A 21,920-nucleotide genomic window follows, 5' to 3' on the forward strand; every position below is an offset into this window, starting at 1 on the left:
ATCACGGATTGGTGGAGGATTGGATAATGAGCGTAGGATAAGTGAGTTGGTGTCAGCTGCGTGTCCTTGTTCGGTCGGGCGGTTGGCCGGCCACTCTCCGCAGGAAGTGGCTCATTGTGTCGCGCTGACCCGCCCGTGGCCGGCCGGCCCGCTCCCGGCGCTGCGCCACAAGCGACCGGCCACCGGCCTGCGGTGACATACCTCCATATCAAACGATAACATTACACCCACTTGAATCTGTGCGAGAACAACTCGACCCACATTGTGAAACAATAATTCAATTAACATTATAAACCAACTTGTAATTAAATTGTACATTATTGTGGACCCTGACTGAAATAAAGGTATTCTATTCCATTTCCTCAACAAATTAGCGAGGTATTCATTACTCCACTTCCTTTGTATTTCGTAACATTTCTAAAACGTGACACTTTAAAGTCGGAACAAGCAAAACGTTTTTAGAGAACAACGGATATATTGCAAAAAGTGCAACCGCTGCAGTGCCGAGTCCAGTCCGACGAATTAGTATTACGAGTAAAACAACGATGAATATACTGGAACTGACATTATTGTCTCTGCATTCAGCCACAATGTGAAAACAGCTTTTGTAGAGTCTGTCCATAGTGTTTCTAGTTATGTAAATAACTTTAACAACAACTAATGCCTAAAGTTTGAGTGGGGTTAGACATTAACAGATGTTAGAATGCCTTGAAATATTATTTCTAGACAATGTTACATTGTACACATAAGTAGTTTTGAAATCTTACAATTAATATTATTATTATCTATGTTTCAGTACATAATTTATGAGAAAATATCAATACTTGCTGTTATTAGGGTCAAGAGTAGTTATCAATTGCTTTGATTTCCTACAGTTGTATGGACAGTGTTCAGCATTACATCATCAATCAATACATTAACAGCCAACTGACGCCGTTGTTGGTTTGTATTAGACATTACATCAACGGTCAGAGGAATAAATAATCTGCGAGGATGTTAATTATTGGTTAATTTCCCTGGTCTTAGCCAGGGGTCGCAGCTTTGTAATTGGTATCACGCGCAAAATTTAGTAACATGAAACCAGCTTTGCCTGGAGCTATATTTAGCATCACAAAGGGTTTAGATGTAAAAGAAAGGGTGTGTGCGGCTAGGACTAGTGGTCCGGATGTGCGCAAGACTCCGTAATTACGCGGCGTGACGTCACGGTCGGCTAGCCGACTCCCACGCGAAACACCGCCCTCTTATCATTACAATTAAATCGCACTGACATGCTCTGCTCGACCCCTGACACCACGCAGCCGACTCTCTCAATTAAAAATGTAGAGTAACTGATGCACGGACTCGTGTGCGTAAATTTTACATACGATAGACGTTTTACACTACCAACAGCCGTAGTTCCCGATGCCACCCAAGTAAAAAACCACATAAAATGATAAATATAACAACATTCAATATTCTCGATTATTCACGGCTCAACGATATTTAATCTCGTAACGTTATTACAGATGGTCGATTAGTGCTTAAATCATAATCAACCAGATAGGGAAGCAAAAACCAAGCTCGCTTCACTTCCGCGTATATCCGCGGCACAATCGTATCTTGTGTTTACTGCCGACAACACAGGAACAGAATGCGTATAATTAATCTCAAGTATTGAGTGTGAGAAAATAAAGCTAAATGAGTCGGTAGCGTCGGCACTCGTGAGATCGTACGACGACAAAAGTTGCCGGGGCACAGCGAAGCTAAATGCGATTCCCACAATTGGCAATATATATTTGTTGGGAATTGCTTTGTGTCAACGATAAAAACATAGTGTTAGTTACTAATCAGTTAGGATAAGAATGAGGTGTAAGGACAATGGGCAATTTTGCTCGCGTGTTCCCAACGTACAATGGGGCACAGCGCATATGCAGCCGACAAGATTTCACACGATATGCAATGCTACGTAGTTTGGAGGCCCAGGGTTGTTTTACTATTGTTTGGCTCTTTATGAATTTTTCTTTTTTTTTGTTTTAAGCATGTATTTACCGAGCTTTAAGAAACACATGCCTGTATTATACAGTATGCATGACCTTTTTATTTTTAGAGTGCAAAGTCTAATAAAGCCAAAAATGTAATAAATATTTATCAGAGTTGCCGATCATATTCCCTTTGTTTTAAGTTTCGTTTTTTTTCATTTATAATAAAATTTTCTGCTTCATATTCTTTCTTTTTATGCCGTAGGGCATGGACGAATAACAGTGGATTCAAGTGTCCCGTGTATCGTAACGGTTTCTATATCGAGTTTCATCAAATTTGCTGACCGTTTAGTCAACACAAAATGTCCGACATATATTGTATCCGTGTCGTGGTGGCCTAACGGTTCTATGCATGGATAGAAGTGAGAGAGCGAGTTGCAGGTTCGATGCCAATGCAGGTAAAGTAGTAAGTTTTGTATACGGTGAAGAAAAACATGGTGAGGAAACCAGTATGCCAAATATTGGAATCTGAAATCACCAACCCCCAGTAAGCTAGCGTGGTGACCAAGACAGTAGAGGCATATGTTTATGAGCAGGAATTGTGTATTTTGTATCCACTCTGATATCTATGTTCGAGGCAACTATTATTATTACGCACAAGTTAGTCTTTCATTGGTCAAAGGACAGAAATTCCGTGATGTCTAACTAAGTAGAATTTACGTGTACTTTACGCATACTTTACAAAGGACTTAGGTTTAGATTTCAAAAGGAAAGTCCATAGCGTAAAGTTATTGACAAACAATAAACAATGTCGTTCGGGAAAACAAATTTGGTCTTACGTACTTCTGTACCGTCGTCTCAGAATAAGGAAAATACGATAAACACTTTGCTTATTGAAAAACAAGATTTATGCAACAGTTGCCCAGCCGTTAAGAATAGTCAATAGTGTGTGAAGAGCTTGCGCAACAACATATACATACGTAGAGTAGGTACGTTTATGTGTACCATTTAACACGGTGCTAACAACTACAAAAAAGGTATAAACTTCGTTGATATTCTAGCGGTGTAAAGTATGGATTTTTAACACTGTATTGCAGCTACTCATAAAAGTAACAATATTAACTTACGTACATATTACGTTAATTAGTAGTAAAGAGTATTTAATATCCTGCTCTACATTTTAAAGGTCAGGAGAACATTTTAAATTGCGGAGAATTATTTCTTGAAAAGAGTAAAAAATATGTAATAAGTTTTGAATAAAAACCGACATGAAATACGTTATACCAAAGGAAAGATGAAAGCAAAGAGGAGAAATCCATTGGGCAAGCTGTTTACTAAACTGAAGTATGCAAAAATAATGCGCGTAACAAGCCTTTACCCCGCATCAACGTCATACATAACTGTTGTAAACATTTATTAGGTGCGCTACAGTTTTGAGTGAAAAATTTCGTTCACAACAACGTAGTTACGAGTAACAACGGACCAACTTTGGGTCGTTTAACAAAAATAGACACCGTTTGTCATGTAGTGGTGCAATGTTTTACATCCTGCCCGTCCTCTTGTCCTTTTTGTAGTCCGTCGTTTCGCACGTTTTGTGTTTGCGCATAGTGGGCACCGGACGTCCGCGCGCGGACATTGCGAGATGCCACAGATACAGCAATGAGCATTAATTATACCGCTTATTTGTTATTCATATACTCTACTTACCTCATCGTCCATTTTATTCTCACGCTTCTTTAATATAATAATAACTTTGCCAGTACCAGTATCAAATGACTACGCCGTGTAAACTGTCAACTTAAGTGTAACATAAGTATGTGGCGACTTGTTGGCTTAAAACTTATATACTTAAATAATTAAGTAATTTTATATTTGAAAAAATACTTACAGTTTGCGGTTGCGTACCAATGTACTCGTATATTTGACAGTAGATTGACGTCAAGTAACCAGCGGCTATTTTAAACTCTTGAAACAACGCGAGGTTATTTTGCAATTTAGTCGGTTACATTCATCAGCATGTTAGTTCACATGGTCACAGCACTCGCAGCAAACAACTCAATGACCGTCCTTACTTTTATACAATTGACATTTTTGTTGAGTACCCAACCTACCTACCAAATATGTACATGCAAGCATGTAAATGGCAAATATTCTTTTTAGGACAAAACGATAAGTAATGCATTATAAATAACATATAGGTAGGTATAGAGATATAATAGGCGTATTTTCAGCAACCGAACATCAGTCATATTATTATGTAATTAGAATCGATCAGACGACAAAAAAGTTTAAATATAGGGTCGTAAATCTGTTGTTCTTATAACTGCATTATATAAGAGCCTGAGAAAGCGCCTACAATAGTGATTTTCACTCGGTTCGCTTCGTCTGCTTTGAGTAGTACCTACCTACATTATTCGCATTTATTATTTAACAAGACAATATCACGCTACTCCGGATTTAACGAGAGCTCTTTCTCTTGTTCTGCAATGAGAATTAATCACACTAAGTAAGTTTAAAAAATAGAAAGCGTTATGCGAATTACTGACTGTATTTTAGTTCGTGAAATGACTTTACAATGGTAGCGAAGTGATGAAGTAATTAGGTGTTGTGTGTAGGAATATGATTATGGTAAATATTCAAAGCAATGGTCTGGAAAATATTGTCAGCATCAGGCTATAGCCACATCATAAACAAGCGAGCAATGTGCAAGGGAGAAAGCACTCTGCACAATGTAGCGCGTCATCTCTTTCTTACATCTGCAACAGAATTTCTTCAAGTGGTGTTAGCAAGCCCCTAGGTACCTCATAATTGGTTGGTTACGTGCCACTCAATCTAAAACCAGCGTTGGCAACACTGCATCTAATAAACTTTTATTTCTTTTTAATATTTGAAAGTGGTAACCTACAGTAAGCCTACTTGACGCAATACTGTTTAGCAAGATTATTTTTAGATAAGTTTGACTTGAATTCGTCTTAATGTTCTAGATTTATCTTAACGAGAATTATTGGCATTGTCTTTAAGTTTATTAAAGTTTACTCGTGATTTGAACTTGTAATCGGGATTAATGGCTTTAGACTCAGTAATTATTCTATTGGGAGTAATTTCGTGTGAATCCTTAGTTAGTCAAGTTAAATTTCTGATTGTCAAATAAAGGGTACTTATTTTTTGCTTTTAAGTGTCCATTGAAACAATAGGCTGTGTTCTGACTGTTTAAGCTATGATTCATTTAAAAAGGGACTAGTAGGACAGGATATTTATTTCTTGCAATAAAATAATAACTCTAGTTCTTCATAACAAGAGCCCTGTTATAACTATATTATAGACGGAGTCTATGTTTGATAATATAATATTATAGTTAGATACTTTGATAACATAACGCGTAGGCAGGATATGTAGCGAAAACATGCTTTTATGATGTTACGGTAAAGTTTACTGGTATTCTGATAAAAATAAAACTGAATTTTTGCGGGAGCTACTTTTAATGAAAAAATATTGTTTTCATTTGGGCATATTGAAACTATTTAGCTACGTTTTTTCTTTAAATAAGTTTTATTAAAAGAATGTGAAAACAAAGAACCCACGTGTTATTTTGAAGGCCAATTTACAAAGAAGCGGTAGGTTATGTCTCGTGATGTCTTAGATACTTGTACTTGTACCGCATATAACCTTAATTGTATGATTGGCCACGAGTCGTCCGTACTGATGCCGATGTCTCCGATCCCTTACCCACTTAGTACCACAAGTACCAGAAGGCTTACTTCATACAGCATTGAGTTCTCTTTCAATTGAGATCGAGTTGATACTGTGATACCAGATACTAGCTCTTCCGATCGAAAGCTAAAGATGATAACTCTGGATCGCTACTCGATCGTCACTTGTTTCGAATATACAATTTTAGGATCGACTTAAAATCAAAAACAGAACCCAACCAGCTTCTGCCTCTGGTTATAGATGTTAATCCTACCAAGAAAGTTAAAGTCAATATTTGTTTTTCTTTATTCATTGCTTAGAGTGACCTCCATTAGAAAAAGTATTTGCTTTTCCTGCACGCAATGGATATATTTACGTTTTAATTTTAGGAGAATCACGTTAGCTAGATATAGAGGCAGACATAGGTGTACAATGTTTCGATTTGTGTTACTAGAATCATTGCCTAACACTGTTGTTTTACATGTTGAACACGTAGACGCAAATAGATATCCTTCAGCTAAAATTGTGAGAAATATTAGTCACTAGCCGAAAATTGTGGATATTCAGAGATCTGATCAATACCTAACTTTAAAACCAGAATGTTAAAAAACGAACAGGAAAACTCTAAAACAAAATATTCCATCAATAGGAACTTGAGGCTCATCTCGTGATTTATTTGTTTCGTGATTGTCGTATACAAATATTCTCGGAACAATACCATAAAACACGTCTGCTTAGCTCCGAGTTAAGTTCTGCACTCAAACAGATAAGTTATTTGCATAAGCAAATTCGGCGAACAACGCGACGCCGCCCGGTCATTATTTAATGAGGTTCACCTAACATGACAACACGACAACATAGCGACGTAAATTACACATAATTATGCTTACACGCATCGACGCGCGTGTTTTGAGCGGACTCGCATTGTGCTACTCGTGTCCCTATGTTTTGATGTTCAACACGTACCGTTTGATTACTCCCTAAAGGCTATCATAGAACATCCACTCATCCGTGTTCCTGCTCACTCGTACTAAGTAAAGCGTTGCACTTGTTCGCAGAATATCTAAATTGAGCCGATGTAGCTGCATCTAACGTTTCCTTATAACACTAACGCTAGTGGGCGCGCACACGCTAGTTTATGCTTCCCGAGACCAAAATAATTCACAATCGACGGCGTCCGTTATTGAACAGTGAGTATTGGTAGCGGCATGCGTTATATTATGACGGCGCGGCGGCGAAGCAACGAGCAGTCATTTAAAAATATCAGCTTTACATCACCATGTTTTGTTTCCGGTATGTTTTTCACAAATGAGAATTCAGTCGCTGTAAAATTCATAATAAAAGCGATGGCATTTCTGTAAACATTGGCATTGACGTCATAATGACCCGGGTCGTAATACTGGTAATGTTATTCAAAACATTTGAAAGTTATTTTGTGAAATAGTTGTAGGAACGCGCGGTATGGCGATGGCGGTGGAATCCGCGAGGTTCCTGTGCGGGATTTACAGCGGCTCGGAGTCATCTCAAACGGCCGCGTCGGCCGCGTCGCGCCCACGGAAGTGCCGACCGGTCGCGGGCATTCCTAAAAATCCTCCGTGAGATCTGACTCTAACACAGCGTGCATAAATGTGTGTCAGTACATGATACGGTTAGTCTCATTCAAGCTCGCTCATCTTTATGAGCGTGTCCTCGAATGTTAAAACGTATAGTTCCGAACGGATACTACGATTAAATCGATTACATATTTATCGAGCGTGTAGGTATATGCAGCAGCCATTTGTGTCCATTAAAAAGACAGAGTTTAATAAAGTAAGATTCCATTGGATCTATATCTAATGTCTGGTGAGACTGCACACGTGCGCGCGTGATCAATTTATTGTTGCGTGACCTATTCGCCGCCATTGTTCCCTAACCGTGACATTCATAATTATTCGGAGCAAAATATCTGATTACCACATAGCACATACTGGGTTCCTTATATGTTCTAAGTTATCGCTGATCTTGATAATACAAGTTCTGCCGATTAAAGAAGATTTTTTGCATAGCATGAAACACGAACATATTTTTCAATTACTTAACTAGGCTCCATCAACCGTTAAATAGAATTTAATGCAGTTTTAATGTTTGGTGTGAAGCGGGAAGCCGATTAGCTTGAACCTTAACACACAGACCGTTGCGTGTTGCTTACATTGCGCGATACATAAATTGATGTTTACAAAGACAATGGAATAACCACCGGCATTAAATAGGCAAAAAGCTCTTCAATTTAAAGCCAATTTTTATGTAGGACAAAGATTACTTAACTCTGATTATAGTTTAATAGCGGGTTTAAATCTTAAGCAAACATGTCTTATCTGCTTTTGTTGAGTTTAAGGCTAAGACATAATTTTGCAAATATTTGAAGTTGAAATTGCCTATTGTGTAACTCTATCCAAGACGAAATAGACTGGGAGATGTGTTAACTGTAGTTACGTTTTAAATTATTTTGACCTATTGTCTAATATACACAAATAAGGTTCTATGTTGTTAGGTAGGTTGTTAGGTATGAATTGGGTCGTACATCTCTACGTATTATCTTAATATCTAAAGTTAACTTTATTTATATCTGGACAGGTGAAAATTGAATTCGGAGTCGGAAATGCGGAATTGGGCTTAACCTACTTTGAGAGTGAATCAGGTTTTTATTCCGCATGTGCAGATATTGGCAGCCGCGGTCGGCAGCGGTGTTCTAAATTAACCCTCACGCGTTTCACGAAACTTAAAAAATATGTAAACATAATAAGGTTATCGCGAAAAAGAAGATTCTCACGTACAATCCGTTGATGTGCGTGTCTGATCGAACGATTTACGAGTGAGAATGGTTATATATGCGACAAGTAGGTGTCACAATAGATATAGAAGTGACATAATCATAACGAGGGAACTAAAATTGTCTGGAATTCGTTCACGTTGTTATTGAATGAGAGCGACGGTAGCATCGCGCCGACTGGCGGCACAAATTGTTGATTACAAAAGAGCAGCAATTGAGACGTCAGAGACGCAGGAAGCGAACAGATTGAAACTTATGTCTGCATTGCAACTCGGCCAATCACTACTCATCTAGTTTATAAGTAGATTGTTTAAGAACCGCCTCGTTATAAATAACTACACATACAATATGATGTAGCGGAGCGTTACGAAAAATGTACCAGATAATATTTGATTCAACAATCATATCTAACATAATCATATCTTGGGAGAAAGTTACTTGTGTTTAAGTTGTAAGGACGGATAATTTCCGGCGGGCTATTGTTTTAAGACTTACATGCGCTATTGTTTCTTTGGTACTCACACGTTTGCAAAGTACTTACTGGGCAGATACATAATCGTCAATCAGGTTCAGTCTCATGTTGTCCCTGTCATGTTCAAATATAAAATGGTGACAGACAGACTTTAAATGAAGTTTCCATGTTAAGGCTTAGGTGTAAACTCTTATTTATATAATGGCGTGAAGCAACACGCATGTTCTAAGGTCTTGTGAGAATTATTTCATAGGAAATTGGAAAGTTGGTGCGGTGGTTGGTTAGGACGGCAGGAGAAAGTGCGGTCGAAGGTCGTGGCTCCGGCCCGCGGGCGGTGACACCAGACAAACGGATGAGAACGGGATGACACACTCTTGCACCGACCTTTGCATTTGTTTTTATCTAATGCCGCGTCACCATTACCAATCGGACTCATTACTCATCAATTTTGCCTGCGTATTCATTCATATGAACAATGAATAACTTTCTTCTAATTTAAAATATGTTACCGGAGAAAATTCCAACACATTTGGGTATTGTGATCCATAAATCTTAACAAACTACTGGACTTTACCAAAGACTTCCTGATTTAATAGTGTCTGTATTAATTATCGGTACTTAACGTATTTTATGATATCAAAGGTCTTCCATAAATATAAGGACCGGCCACCCTTGTTCGGCTAAATCGTGATAGGCACAATTAACCGTATAATAACGACCGAATAAACGCGCTGACCGTATACCCGACAGTCCCTTTACTTGCCATTAGTGAATAACACCTTCATAATTTATTTCGTCTATCAAGCACAAGCGAATACCGTAAAACTGACTATTAACATCAACAATGCGAAAACAAAACGAAAAGCAACTTGCAATAAATATTCATGAGGACCGCACATGCATTAAGTTTATCCTCTTTGATTGCCACTGTCAATGCAACTATTCTAAAACTGTTCAATATTTGTCGAATATGTAATGGAAAATCCATTTACGGAGCGGATGCGACTGCTGGAGACGGGATTATTTTATGCGCTGTGCAAGTTGCTACCGATGTATTTCATTAGCGAGGCGCAACGTGGCACAAATTGGTCGACGCAGTCGCCAACGACCGGACGAATCTCATTAACGGGCCAGATTGATAGCCCTGGAAAACACTTTAAATTATTTTACGCTACATTAATATTGAATATCGCACCATCTGCAATATATAGCACAAGGTTCATAATTACTCTTCTAAGGGTTCGTAATTGAGTTACTAACACCATAGTTGGATGTGCCTGTTGGAAAGAGGTTACACCACGCTTTGTAAAGTGGGAAAATAAATAAATCACAGATTAAATTGCTATTGACTCGCAATTGTTCAAACTTCACTTAAAGTTTGGTGACATTCAATAAAATTCCATTGGAAGATTTTTCCAAAGCCCTCATACAGGTAACACCTATAGATGCACACAGTCATCATCTTATAATGTCATGTAAAGTCTGAAAGATTCAAGAGGGTTTAGGATTTAAGCTGCTCTTAGCATACATTATTACTATATTGGTAAGGCATAATAAAAATAATGCAGCCCGCAGCCCGGCCTAATCTAAACGATCAATACACGCTTATATTTTCATCTAGCTATTAGCATCTATGATGACGTTAAATTTCATAATAAATTTATAGCATGATTATATTATGATAGTTATCATAAAAACTTTATAGCGCCAGAAGCTTATAAAATACATCGCGCGAAATACATTTTTACTACAATATTTTACATTTTCAACTCCCACCGTTTTAGGAGTAACAACCCGATACGATAACATCACAAGTCTTTGAAACTGGTGACTCGAATGCAAGAGCAGTCCATAGTCACGTATTCGTGTGTAATTTGTACGTAATGCTTGAATGTAAGCCGACGCAACATGGCGTAGCCCAAGGGGCCGCGGCGACATTGTGGGCTCCTGATAGTACATCAGATATATCCGAACTTAATTTAAATAGATAGGTAACGGTTTGTTGCGCAATGGGACATCGACCCGCACTCCGACTAAAGTCCATTTGATCACTTATGCATCAAACGCGTTCCGACACTCCCCCTCCCGCAGCCGACACCATAACAACCTCATACCACCATACAGCCAGACTTAATAACGTTTTAATAGCCCCAGTCAAGTTTAAAAACGTTCCAAATTTAATAGGCGGCCTGTGCCACACAGCCGAGCTGTATATCAATCACTTCTTGCTTTGATTTACATTTTTTGTCATTAACACAAAAATATAGCCTTTGATACATCAAAAAGAGAATACTTGTGGATGTTTTATTATCTGGATGAATGGTTTTATAAACGAAAATAAAATACAGGCATGATTTGTAGAGCTGAGTTAATTACCTCTCTTGACGCACGGCCCAAAAGTAAATAGGAAAAAGAAATTGCAAAAACTCAATAAACTTGTAACTAATGAATCGGTTGATGAGGTTTTTATCTAAGAGCTTCTAAGTGTCCACAAGGCACGTAGCCGAAGAAAAAAATGTTGCGTGAAAAATTACTTCCACAATCGAAATCTACGTTCTTTGTAAGGGCTGTACGGCATTATGGGAATTCCTACAGAATAAGGACTTACTTCTGTAAGGTTAATTGATGACTTACGGTTTGTGAATGCGTGCAAGAATGCTGCCCTTGCAGATTTAATATTGTTAGTGGGGCAATAAATTGTTTATCCTCGTTTGTCAGATTGAGGTACTTTTACACCATAAAAGCTCCGCATCACAATTATAACCGCCCTAGAAAATTAGATTACCACACCAAATATTTTTGTAGGATAATGAAATACTGCGTGATGTCTACAAATTAATAAGCTAATGAGGATTTCGTTGATGCAATATATTCGAAGAAGCGCACATTCAAATGATTCACACCTTTGATGTTTACGTCCAATACGAAATGTCAAGGATCTCTCCACGTTCTATGTTATCCAACCTCAACCTCAATACTTATATCAACGTTTTTATTATTCAGGTACTTTGAGGGAATTAGACGTGGCATGAGATCCATATAATGTTTTCGTTATTTCTGGCTTTGAAGCGAGCGTGGAGCGTGTCTGGTGCGACTTCCCTCCGCTCCGGACGAGCGCGCAGGATCGTCCGTTGACTTAGTATCCTGACAGAATTGAACTTTGTGTGGGGTCAATTGCATTAAACTTACATGCACTTCGGTAAATTCCATGTTCGCTATTCTTCCTATTTATTTAAGTACATTAGTGGGATGCGCGCCGTGGATAGGCGAGGTTTATAAATAAAATACATTAGCACGCTGCTACAGTTAAATTTAAATGTTTAGTTTAAACCACCCACATAGTGCAGATCGACAGATCAACGCTGCGGAGTAGAGCGTACCTTCGTGGTAGCTTTTCACGCACGTAGCCGCAAATGGGTTCGGAAATTTGGGATATTCTTGAGGTCACGAGCCGCACGACCACTATTCTATTCATAAACGCATATAAAAAGTAATTCATCATGCAGTATATACAGTTTTGAGATAGGCAATAAGGTACAAAAAGTTTATTTAGAAAACTTAACACTTAAACTTTAACACGTTACTTCTGCGTATTTATTATTTGAGTATTTATTTAAGTATAACTTAACCTTGTTAACTGTAATTGACTTTTTTTGATGGATTTAAAGGACAAAGCTAGTCGAAAAAATCCAAAGAAGCGTCACGTTGTAAGAAAAGTCATCAATCAAGCTCCACAAAAAGAAGGAATCCGCATCGGGACACAAAGTCTCGACAAAACTTTATAAAAAATGAAACATTTTTTCTTCACCGTTGACACAACCAATTGAAATATAACTGAGATGTTACGACTAAAGAAATAAATTGGAGATTGTATACAAAAGAAAAAGAAATGATCAGCTTATGTCTGAATAATAATCATTTTACATTTTATTTAGACAATCATAAACTCGAAATAAGAAAACATTTTCTGTATTATTAATGCCAGCGACTTAGTAGGATGAATATTAAAATTCTATACAGAATTCTAAACATTAAGAAGTACCTGTTCTTCTACTGAGTATATCGCAACATATAATGCCAACTGTACGACAACTTCTGCATTGTGAAACTTAATCGAAGGCAATAACACCACTCCTTACTACATCTAAATAAGTATTTACGTTATAAGTTCATTAATTAGTCTATGAAACGAACGCGTGAAGGTGATGTAATTATTGGCAGCAAGCATGGAAGTATTAGTGTCGTATTTATCATACACATAGCCGGCGACGTGACAGTTCGCAATACGACCTGCATTTGTGCCATTGCACGTGAGAAATGTGATCAGAATACATAATAATAACACACACATACAACGGTTCACTGCAGCAATTTAGATAAGTGGTAGGTATGTAGCCTTAACGGACGGCGGTGGATAAATGAACTGCCACGGTCGAACATGTATTATCACATCTTTTCCCTCAGGGTTGAACAGAGAACTGTACACAGAATATCGTTCATATTGACACGGTTCGAATAACAAAAATATTTTCAGTTTCAATAATCAAACCTTTTTGTACGATTGTTGTTGCTTCTTTGCCGTTTTTGAAATGTATCACTTGGGATCTAATTAGTGTAGAGCAGTTAGCGTTTCCCCTACAAAAATCTGTTCAATTAAGTTGTGAGTATGAAGGTTACAGAATACAACATCTATGCATCATTCATTACCCAGAAAAAAATCACAAAAATAATCCATTAAATTAATGATAGGCCGAGAGAAGTGGGGTCCGTGACGCGGGTATCCGCCTGTCCCGCGGGGCGCGCTCCATTTGTTATCCTACGCCGCGCCCGCTCCCGCTGCCGCCTCTGCGCCCGCGGAGTACTGAACGCTGAGCTGCTGTCACACTCCACGTCACTTGAACGACTCTTTGTCATTGGTTATCAGAAATGTCGTGATCGGTCAACTGATTATCATTTATAAGGGGGTCATATTAGAGATTTTTCCTAAATTTCAGAAGGGCATATTGACCCATAAGACGTGATCACGAAATAGATCTCTGCGTTCAAAATGATGAAGTTTTGAGATAGTATTTTTGATCTCAACTTTATCTAAAATTCAGAGCGTCAAAGAAGCGCAAAGTGTGTTCATCAAACGTAAACAAGCCGGTCTATTTTCGTTTACCTAATCTCCGGTACGTCGGCTTAACCCTTTGTAGGGCTGTCAACTGATCGTGATGGTTTTCCACATCTATTTACATTTGCGATGCAGCGTCTTATGTAAAACATCCTATCTGTTCAATCTATAAACTACGAAGATGCCCAAGGCTGTGTGAGTGGTTTTGAGCTTTGAACTTTATTAAAAGACCTTAAGTATATTGAAGATTTTAATTGGTCGAAATATGCATTTTTATTGTGACTACAAATGACTTATTTAATTTGAAATGTGTTAATTATCATCTCAGATGCCGAAATATTTATTGCTTTTCAAAAAAATAACTTAATTGTTACATTTTCATAAATGTTCCGAATTTAAACTTTTGTTAGATTGTTTTCCCTATTACAACTTTACTGTTTGGCCAGCAGTCTTTCTATACAGTTTTCAAAGGTACTATAATTTTTTTTTTTTTTATGAACGTATACAAAATGTTTCCAGCCCTATTCCGATATCAGAGCGCAAGTGCCCGCGGCACTGTTTCGGACGTGAATGGAGAGCCGGCTTGCGCCTAGATCGCGAATGAAGACGCTCCCATACGCTCGTACTTCGCAACACTACCATTTTTGCATAATACCTGCTTTATTGCAGCCACGTTGAATGTCAAATGGTACGCCCGATCCCACCGGTGTATGATTTAAACACATTTATTTGTAATAGACAGGCTAGCGGTTCCGCCTTCGATACAAGTCGCAGTGAATATATTATAAATACAAATCTTCGTAAAATATATTATAGTTTGTATTTTATTTAGGGACTATCGTGTTATATTGGTTGTTTATAATGTGGAATATAGGGAAATAGGAATTGTTTTGATTTCGAATCTTAAACACAATACATTGTAATATCGCTTTTGTAATTACGTTTCCGTCTTTGTGTAAGTCAATATTATGACTTAGCAGCAGTTTTGGGCCTTCCGAGAAACCTCAAGTATCTAGAGATTTGTGTTTACACGAAGGGATGGCGGAAAGACAAACAATGGACTACACAAATAAACCTAATGTAAATGTTACAAATAATACAGATTGTGTAACGAAACGAAGAGAATCAACAGAGTCGTTTATTTGTATATGATTTTTGTACGCGTGAGATTTGCATAGGCATGAGTGGACTTATCAATGTTCTTTATACTTGTATTTAATTTTCATACTTTAGCCTGCGAAATATCTGATAAGGAATAAAATTTAGTAGTACAAAAATTGAGAAGGTAAGTACCCTTATAGCTTTTTACATTTGATACTAACCTACTATACAACAATTACGCTTATGTAGTGAATTTGTACCTTTATTCTGACATTTATAATGAGTTTTGTTAACTAAAAGAAAATAACGTAACATAACTTCTCGGTTTTTACCTAATTATTATACAATTTCTACAGCGCTAATTTGTTTACATTATAATTAAGGCTTTGAAACTTAAGCAGTAAATTAGTTGTTAGTACGTATACCTAGCGACTGACGAACTGCACTTCGTCACGAAACATTTCATTTAAAACATTTTTAACGACGTGACGTGTTTGCAATGACAATATGATTCTTAACGACAGTTTTAAACTTAAATGAGTTGCATGCAGCCGGGCCGGTCTGTCGCGACACCTAACCTTTACTGTCGCGTATTAATAAAGTCCTGCTAGATGCTATCGCTACCGGCCGTATCTTTCTGGCATTTATGAATTGTAATTTAATCCTATATGTCTCCATCTCTGATCATATCAACCACTAACGACATGCTATAGTCAAATATATGGGAATCGCTTAAAATGCTCACAAACCAAATTCGTCTTATAGATTGTATCGGATAAAACAATAGTCTGGCGCAAATTATCGAGAAACAATCGAGGGGTGATGTGGTGGTGACTCACACCGAGGTACTGACTCACGGGCGGCGCTAACAGATATTCTGGGAATAGCAAATAGCCTTGACAATCGCGAGCAGATTGTTCACTCGCTCGTGAAAGCTTCTAAACATCGCCGGTAAGAAATACGAATAAATATACCTAGTCCTACTTTGAAGCAACCCTTATGTTGTTCAGACATGACACTGATACTTATGCAAATAAACGAGAAATTGTTTAGGTCCCAATACAGGTTACAGTTAGGCTCTTTTACATTATACACAAACAACTTTAGTAGAATGTAAGTAGGTCAGGTTAAATACTGGCGATCTGAATATTATCTTATTCAAGTTGTCGTTTAAACACAATGAGTTATGTTAACAAACATCTTTTAGGTCTGCGATCGATTACATTGGTCACTCTAATAAATCTAACAGGATATCTTATATCGAGAGACATAAATTTCGTCCATTGTTCGTGTGTCACGGCCAATCTCAGAGTAACTACTGAAATTTAGCGAATAGCGGGTCACATTCGGGATCTGTATCGCTTCCGAAGGATCGAATGCGTCAGTTGTTTGATTCCATCGAATAAAGATAAATTGGTCTGTGAGTGCGGCCTGGAGGGGTGTGGGGGTATATGAGGGTGTAGGGGCACGGGGGCACAGGGGCACGGGGCTAATTGGCTGTCAGCTATGAGTCCGGTTGTACACGGTCCTCAGTGCGCGCTGAGTGGCACAGACGGCTCACTGATGCCCCGGGCCCGTCCTCGTGGTGCCGCCGACACAAACAATGACGCTTGATTGGATCGGTTAGGGAATTAGGCTTATCTCCTACATTTATAATGACGTACTAGTGACGTCACACCATGAGTTTGCTACATGATAATCAGATTAGCACGGTAAGTAAGTTTTGGTGCCCGTTTCACCGAGCTAAGTTAGCACCTACTGTTTAGTACGTGCTGATAATTAGTGGTGCCAATCATTAATATTCGTAATATTTTCTCCTATATTGTAAGTCTGTATATTCCTGTAACAAGTTTTTACATTACAAGTGTCGACGAAGATACGAAAATGAAATAAACTTACATTAATTGAGTATTAGTGCTGCGGCCATTGCGGGTTTTATACCTGAATAACAAACAAAAATCCGATTAGCGGATATTCAGCTAAAAACGGTTAATAGCATCTATTTCTATTATTACGCAATGCAAACGGTTGTTTCCCAGTTTTTCCAACAAATTAAGCAGATCGGCGCCATTTAAATTTGTTTATAACGTATTTATTTAATCGTTTTACCAAATGTCTTAACGGATGAAGTAGTTTATTTAATACAAGTACGGATTATTACTAGTAAATGATTAAATTAATAATAAAGAGAAAAAGAAGAAGTTTATAATTCCTTCTAGAACAACTTCAAGGCAAACTTAAAGTTCAAATAACGAACATACAAATTAGCTACGACTCTTATAAGTAAGACACATGTTGAATGGAAGAAAACCATGTCGCGATGAAGTTCGAATGCAATATTATGATGCACTAACCCGAGGTTAGCCGAGTGAAGCCGAAGCGAGCCGAGTGGTGGCTGTCGCCAGGTGGAGCCTTCATTAGCATTAAAAACTTATTAACGGGACAGTCCGGCTTTTATACGCTTACCAAAACCCGTATTTGACCAATAAACTTGAACTCAAATGCAACTAACGAGTTTCAAACCCGTGGAGTTTGATTAGACTTTGTAGGAACAAAATATTGACGGAATAATAAAATGCCCATCACTCAATAGTTGCTCATTGAACTGTTTGTGTTTCATTGTTGTTTTTGTTAAGTTTCCTAACTGTTAAGTATGACTATTCAAGGTTCACTGCGTCCATTTGCCAAGGTTTAGTTAACGAATCACATTGAACGACAAAAAATTACTTCTTCGTTCTAAGCTTTGCATGACTGACCAAGGCGGTTGAATAAGTAAATTTATTAAAATTGTTTATAATATTAATATGCAGGGAAAAGAAAAGGTCAGCAATAAACTTGGGTTTGCTATTGTCAGCATCAAAATCGTAATTCCTTGTTTATGCGCTCCTACTAACAGGAACGCTGTTAGCCATTTATAAAGCGGAAAAAACGCAATTTCGCATTCACGACCGCAGCAAAACAGAGGCTCACATAAATCTGCAGAGACATACAAAGCGAGGAGCGTCCGGACAAAGTAATGAACTAATTACATTAGTCTCAGGATGGTCGCAGGAGATGCGGCTGAAATGGCTAAACCGACCGACTATTAGCGGCGTAATGTCGAGAATAATGATGATTGCGCGCTAACAATGCCTTCAAAAAGCATCAACACAGCTGATATAAAAACAAAGCGATTAACAAAAAGGTTTGACGGGGATTGACACAGCTTTTGAAAGCTTTAACATAAATCAACGAATCAACATGTGCCCGTAACCAAAATAACTCGATGTTTACAATAATTTGGTAAAGTGTTGAAATACCTATACGAAATACAACTTAATCTTCCGTAATTAGTGGAGCCGCACGTGATGGTATAGTGACGGGTGAATTATTGAGCCCATATTGAAACAATCATCAAAATTGATTGCAATCATTTAACCATTCGGTTATTAACAAAAACTATTTATGTAAATCTTTTTCTGTTTTAGGAATCTTTGAATTAATGTTTAAATATGATGTCACTGGCGATTATGAAATTAAATCGACAAGAATGGAGAAAATTTTGTAGTTGCGTTAATTAAAGAATTATGATAGTATTTGTTGATGTTATAACGGTTAAATTTATGTTTGCCAGTATGGTTGATTGAACGTGGAACGCTGTCGCCGCCGCAAGACGCGGAAGCTGGGCCGTCCGTTAGGCCCGGAGCAGGAATAGACGTTCCTGTGGCCGCGCCTGTGTTAGACCGCACGCCGCGCACCGCCACCACCACGCCTGTCAAAGTCTTCAAACGCAATGTACTCGCAAATACACCGTACAACCGCATCGAAACTCCTAGTACAATATTCCAGTACCCAAATTGTATCAGCAATTCCATACATCTGTAAACCAATTTTTGCAATCGTCGGCTTTAAATAACAGGTATTTCGGAAAGTTGTTGATTAAAAATATTAATGAATTAGTGTGTTGGCAAAGTACCGTTATGTTATGTGATATGCAATTCCCAGAGTGACGACTATATGAGCGGGTAGCTTTATTATATAAGATAATAATGTTGATATTGCATATTACAGCGGCCTGTGGGGAGTTCAGTGTACAGGAATGACCATACAGACATACGAACTACGCGGAATTATTATGTAGGTTTATTAAAAGTATAAATAGTGGTTTTAATTAAGATACATCGATATTCCTTAATCTGCTTCATATGTTTGAAGGTTAATGTCTTCTTTATCCTGTAATTAATAGCTTTTAAATATCTTAGACTTTGTACGTAATTACACTTCCATATCAATCTCATGTTATTTATAGTTGTAGTGTAAATTAATTAAGGAAGCTTAAAATCTGGTTTCATTCGCACCATTGGTAAAGAAATTCGTATTCAAAACGAGACCCGTTTTATTATTCACAGTGACCTGGCAAATATCAATTATAGGTTTGTTAATGTTTTTGCCAAACCCCATAACATTTTTTGCATGTCCTTCAAAAATAATTTAGGAACAGACTGGAATAATAATGTTGAATAAATTATGTTTAATGGCGAGTGGGTTTGTTTTTTTAACGGAGAGCGGTCGTTGTTGCGTCGAATGTTCTTTTTTTGTACGTAATCAATTTTAGATTTGGAGTGTAGTCGTGACCCGAACGCGTGAGCGTCGGAGGCTTCCGCGCAATCCGAATCAAACCGAACCAACTCCGAATAAACGGAAAATGAAGTTGTAAACAGGAATGTTGTTACATTACATCAATATTTAATGTACAAATGATTGTGTTCTTTTCTGGAGATCCTGAAGTTACTTATGTAGATTAAGCTTATTCAAATATTGATTACATCACGGGTCATCACGTTAATATTAGAAGTTAGAAATACAAAATGCACTAACAAAAGCCTGCTATCTAATAGCTTACTATCTGATCATTCATCTCTTCTATTATTAAAACTACATGAAGTCCATAAAATGAAGAAGGTTGGTTAAAAATTTAATCATTTCTGTAATAGAAACTTCAAGTTTACATAAACTTCCTCTGTGCAACTCTCTTTACAACTTAGTAGTTGAAGAGTGTTTTAATAAAGTAATTATTATTCATCCACAGTTAACTAAGCGAAAAACCTTGCTCACTTTTTAGCACTTAATACACGAAACGTTTCTAGATTGTAATTTGCATACAAAGAAAGGGAGTACAAAACCGAGACGGCGCTATTTATAACAAAAACGTTTCAAAAGCGGAGAAGAAAATTTCAGAAAGAATATCTTGTCGGGTAAAGTCCCGGACAAATTGTCGCCGTGGCTTTTGCGGACTGCGGAGGATCTGCGAGGATTGTTATTGATGTGAGGAGCGGCGGGAAGCACGCCGCGACCACTATCTGATAGTCTTCATTATGGGCGATCATGCGTACGGGATACACAGCGCTGGAAGCGGAAAAATCGTGAAATATTGCCGCGGACGTCAGACTTAACGCGTATGAATTGCCGCAAATCCTCGCGTATTACATTTTTATCCCGAAATATCTTTAGAACGTAGCGGTTGGGCGCTGAATCAATGTGCAAATATTTCCTGTTGATATTTGAATTCCTAGCTTTAGTTGTTTTACCGTTATGTACCTTTGGTACATTGGTCTCCTGATAAATGATGAATGAATGAGAGTGAATGATCTGTAAAAGAATCTGTGCTGGTGAAATCACAACGGTCTTTAGTAGCGTTTTATTTTCAGACTGAGCTTTTAAGAACAAATAGGTATTAAAAGGACACAACAAGTTTTACAGCAAGTACTAAAGAACGACCACCTAAATGAAGCATAGCTAAAATATTGCACTTCTGTAAGAATCTTGAAATTCACATCGTGTATTTAACCTTATGTGTGTGATAGTCAACTGTGCCTCTCGTGAGCTCTGTTGCGTGGCTAACGATAATGTTCAGTTCATACAATATATTAAAGTTATGACCTATTATGTGAAAAGTAGGACGAGTGTAATGTCTCCTCGTTGATGGTGATACTAAATACAGTAAATACATATTTACGAAATGTTTCATAAATATTTAATGCGAAAATCTTTGATATCATAATTCAAGTTGGCGTTTTTAAATTCAGTAAATTTTGAAATCATCTTTGGTAGGTTATGAAGGCTTAAACAGAATAAGTGTGTATCAAAAACTTACATTAAAATTATTTCCTATTTAAACACATTTCGGAACAAGAGTAGGAAACAATACTTTAATTTATGTCATTTCCCTAACTGATTCCTGTTGAAATTAAATAAATAACGCCTCTATCTTATATGATTGGCAAATTAACCAGACCTAAAGAGTTCTAGCAGTTCTCTCTACCGTAATTAACACCCCATAGTGTAGACCCAAAACAATAATGACTGTATATACATTGATAGCATCTCCTATCCTATCTTTTCTTTTTGCACTTAACGCGATCTGCAACATTTTCCTCAGTCGAGCCGTAAAACATTTAGCTTCTTTGTTCATTTTGTATCCGAGTTTTAGAAACATTTATTCAGCCATGATAATAAATTACTTGTTTTTTTGTACCACGTTATTTGTTACGATCAAATCCCAGTCGGTACGTTTTTTCACGATATGTACCTAACTTAATAAATTGTCTAAACGAAGCCTGAATACCTTACAAGCGGAATGATTAATCTACTTTCTGTTTGTCATAATATTAAGGAGATTAATATATTTTTGGAAATGATATGAAACCATTTAAATGTTATTGAAGTACGGTGAATGAGTTTTAATGAGTTACGAGAAAGAATTAATCAAGGGTGGATGGAAACAGCTCAGGGGGTTAT

General features: G+C 37.5%; 1 protein-coding gene across 1 annotated transcript in view; it reads right to left on the reverse strand.

Moving 5' to 3' along the window:
- Nucleotides 1-21,920, reverse strand: part of LOC113496405 (semaphorin-1A-like) — a 60,407-nt gene that overhangs the window by 18,802 nt on the left and 19,685 nt on the right. The window contains exon 2 of the mRNA XM_026875599.1: nucleotides 17,043-17,084. The gene's annotated coding sequence lies outside the window, so the exon portion shown is untranslated. The remainder of the gene's footprint in view (nucleotides 1-17,042; nucleotides 17,085-21,920) is intronic.

Source organism: Trichoplusia ni, chromosome 8 (genome assembly GCF_003590095.1).
Source record: "Trichoplusia ni isolate ovarian cell line Hi5 chromosome 8, tn1, whole genome shotgun sequence".
NCBI lineage: Eukaryota > Metazoa > Arthropoda > Insecta > Lepidoptera > Noctuidae > Trichoplusia > Trichoplusia ni.